This window comes from Arachis ipaensis, chromosome B05 (assembly GCF_000816755.2).
Source record: "Arachis ipaensis cultivar K30076 chromosome B05, Araip1.1, whole genome shotgun sequence".
Taxonomy (NCBI): domain Eukaryota; kingdom Viridiplantae; phylum Streptophyta; class Magnoliopsida; order Fabales; family Fabaceae; genus Arachis; species Arachis ipaensis.
Window position 1 is genome coordinate 398,830 of NC_029789.2, and position 3,341 is coordinate 402,170.

Below are 3,341 nucleotides of genomic sequence, written 5' to 3' on the forward strand. Positions count from 1 at the left end.
AAATTAAATTGATATAAATTATAATAAATTATATGATATTTAAATATCTAATCAAATCAATTAGTTGATATAGTTAGTTTATCGTAATAACTTGTATTTAATGAGTTAAAAGAAATAAATCGAGAAATACTCTTAAAAGCATGCCACGTCAGCTCCGTCATTAACGGTCAGAAACCCAATTTTTATATAATAGAATAGATAGAATCGATAGATAGAAGAAGAGATAGAATAGATTAGTATATTACTATTTTTCTTTTAACTATTGCAGCTAAAATTAAATACTATATATATAAAAAATTCATTAATATAAGAATATACCAAATTTTTGTTGATGCTATCAATATTAAATAAAATGAAACGGAATAAATATTGACCAAGGAAGAGAGCCAATTATAAACCTTCAAGGCTACAACATGTACCTAGTAGTGAAAATCATGAAAATAAACCCAACAAGCAGATTCAGAATGTTGCAGGTGCCCAATAAAAAGCCCAACGTGTAAGCCCAATAAACAACAGTGCGACCACAACGTTGAAGGCACCAGTAAAAAATAATAAAAACCCTAACCCCAATTCAATAGAATCAGAATCGTCGACCTCTTTTGTTCATATCATACGTTCCGGTGATTGTCGTAAGTGCTCCACCTTCTCTTCTCCGATTTAGATGTGTGATTTTGTGCATCATTGAATTGAAACTCCGTGTGCTTCTCTCCTGAAATCAGGTTGACAGTTAGAGAGAGATATGGCTTCTGCCGGAGATAAAAGAGGTATGGATGATGTGGATGATAAACCGAATAAAACGGTGAAAGTAACTTCTTCTGAAGAACGTGATTACTTCGAGGATTACAGCAGTGAGGTGCTTTAAAATTCACCACACGCTTTATTTTTTCTCTGTGTTCTGTTTTATTCTTTTTAATATCATATCATAATTTAACTCTTGTTTACAGGGATTCGATGCTCCGGAGGATGGAGGTTCAATACCTGGCGGAATTCGACCCTATGAGATAGTAGATCGGTATCACAAGCGACTTATGTACCGTTTGGCTATGATATGCTTGGAATACTACAATTTCATAAATGTTGTGTCTATGATGGTTTTTGCTTTATTGAGTTTTATTTGTCTATAATCTCATTCACTAATGATTATTTTTATTCTTGTTATTACTATCTAGAAGGCGCATTATGAGATTTGTAAGATTGTCAAGGCTAATGTCCAATGTGTTGCCGGTGCTCCCCATGTTGCCGGCCTAATGTATTACATTACTTTTATTGCAAGCAATCGTTACAGGGTTGAACTGACATTTCATGCAAAAGTATTGAAAAAAGTGGATGATTCCGTCTCTGTCAAGTTCTGTAAGATTGTTAAGGAGGAGGTACCATAATCATTTATCCATATTTAGGGTGTATTTTGGCATTTTAATTTGTTTATTTTAGTTATGACTTTGTTGTTGTGTGTGTGGATGCATTTTTACTTTGATAATGTGGTTTTGCTTTGTCATTACTTTATCATAAGGTTTGCTTATATTCTGACTCATAATTATCTGTGATCCTTAGGTTCTTTGCATGAGTAATCATAGCCACTGCCTGTCATAAATCATCAAAACTATTAATGATATTGTTTCTATTTTGTTCTGTGCAAGATATCTCATTTGATTTTTGCTTCATGTTCTTTGTATATATATTGATAATTGGCATCAACTATTTCATAGGTTTGATTAAGTACTGTGTTTAAACATTTCCCCTCTATCTTTCATGTGGTTAAGCTTTTTTTTTCATTGATTATTTGCATTGGAGTTAATGTAACATGCTGAGATTCTCTTTTTAATGTATTTATCCAGGAATTTAGTACATCTGATGAATTTAGTACTTCTGAGGAAGCTAGTACATCTGATGAAGATAGTACATCTGATGAAGATAGTACATCTGAGGCCTAAGTTGCGAAATCTGAGTTTAGGTCCATGTTCTATTTGTGTGGATAATTTTAATGCCATGTGTTAGTGATCCAATCTTTTGGCTGCTAAATTGTTGGTGGTTTACTCTGTTCAAGTTGTTATTGGATTGTGACTCCTTTTATTATGCTGGTTCTTTGAGGACAGAGATTATTTGTTGAGGTGTTTTATGAGTTCCCTTGTAAATTATGTGGTTGAGAACAATCTATAATTGATGGTTTGGATTTAGCCTTGATGATGATGATTCTGATGAAGAAATGTATATGTCATAATTATCATTGTTATTGTTATTGTGTTTGTGACTTTGCTAAGCAATTATAATGCTGAGAAAAATTTTGCACTGAATTTAACATTACTATCTAATCTAATGTTCCAAATTCTATACCATATAAACTGTGCAGTCAAGCAATTGATGACTTTCTTTGGTGATTCAATAGAAGTAACTTGCTAAGAAATAGAATCCAATCTCAGTAGATGGTGCCTTTACTAAAATATCAATCAAACATTGTAAGTAGAACAATGTCACTTGACCTGTTTCTTGTTCATGGAAAATGAGTTTGTTGTATCTTTGTATTGTCCTTGTCCAAGCTTGATTTATCAATTTAAAACCTGCCATTTCAATTAATGGTAATGTTTGTAAACTGTCTAATGATAATGTTTGGATATGCAGCTGGAATGAACTACATGGATCGATGGCTGGCTTCTATTCAGAATTTTAGAGCTTAGAAGAAGACTGAGCCTGTTACTATGTGATCTTTCTGACCAAAAAACTAATATCTAGAAGTAGGGGGAGGCAAAATAATCTCATGCCACCAAGATTAGTTAGTTTTGTACATAGAATCCAACTCTCCTCTAATATCATCTGTTATGAGTAGTAAATAGCTTTAGTAGATATGAATTTGGTCTTGGATATTAATCTCTCTAGGCCAATCAAGACTCTATCAATCACCAAAAGAAAAAAAAATGTGAATATGGACTTTTTTGGTTGTTGGAATCCTTTATATTTCTACAGTAGAAGGTATATCTATTCATATAATAAGATGTGATATTTTGCCCTGCTTAAAATACCAAATAACCATTGAATTTACATCCCCAATAAGGGTATTCTTTATGTTGACATTTTTAGGTATCCAAGTTATAATTTACTAGTGTATTAATATGTGTGTTCATTAATCTTTTTTTTTTATAAATTAAATACGTATGATAATTATAACCAAGAAGTTTTGGGTTTGAGTTTTCGAAATAATGAAAGTATGCTTTTTATAGGTTAATAAAGATGGTAAATGTCTAATATTTTAACAAAGGAATTTTGAGTTTAAATTTAAAGTATATTTTTTATAGGTTATATTATGAAGAAAATTTGCATAATAATTCTTTTATATTCCATTAATCCAT

The 3,341-nt window shown here is 31.4% G+C and overlaps 1 long non-coding RNA gene across 1 annotated transcript; it reads left to right on the forward strand.

The window, feature by feature from the left end:
- On the forward strand, positions 537-788 carry LOC110271675. The gene is made up of 2 exons (XR_002362239.1): positions 537-629; positions 728-788. It is a non-coding gene; the product is annotated as an uncharacterized LOC110271675 (long non-coding RNA).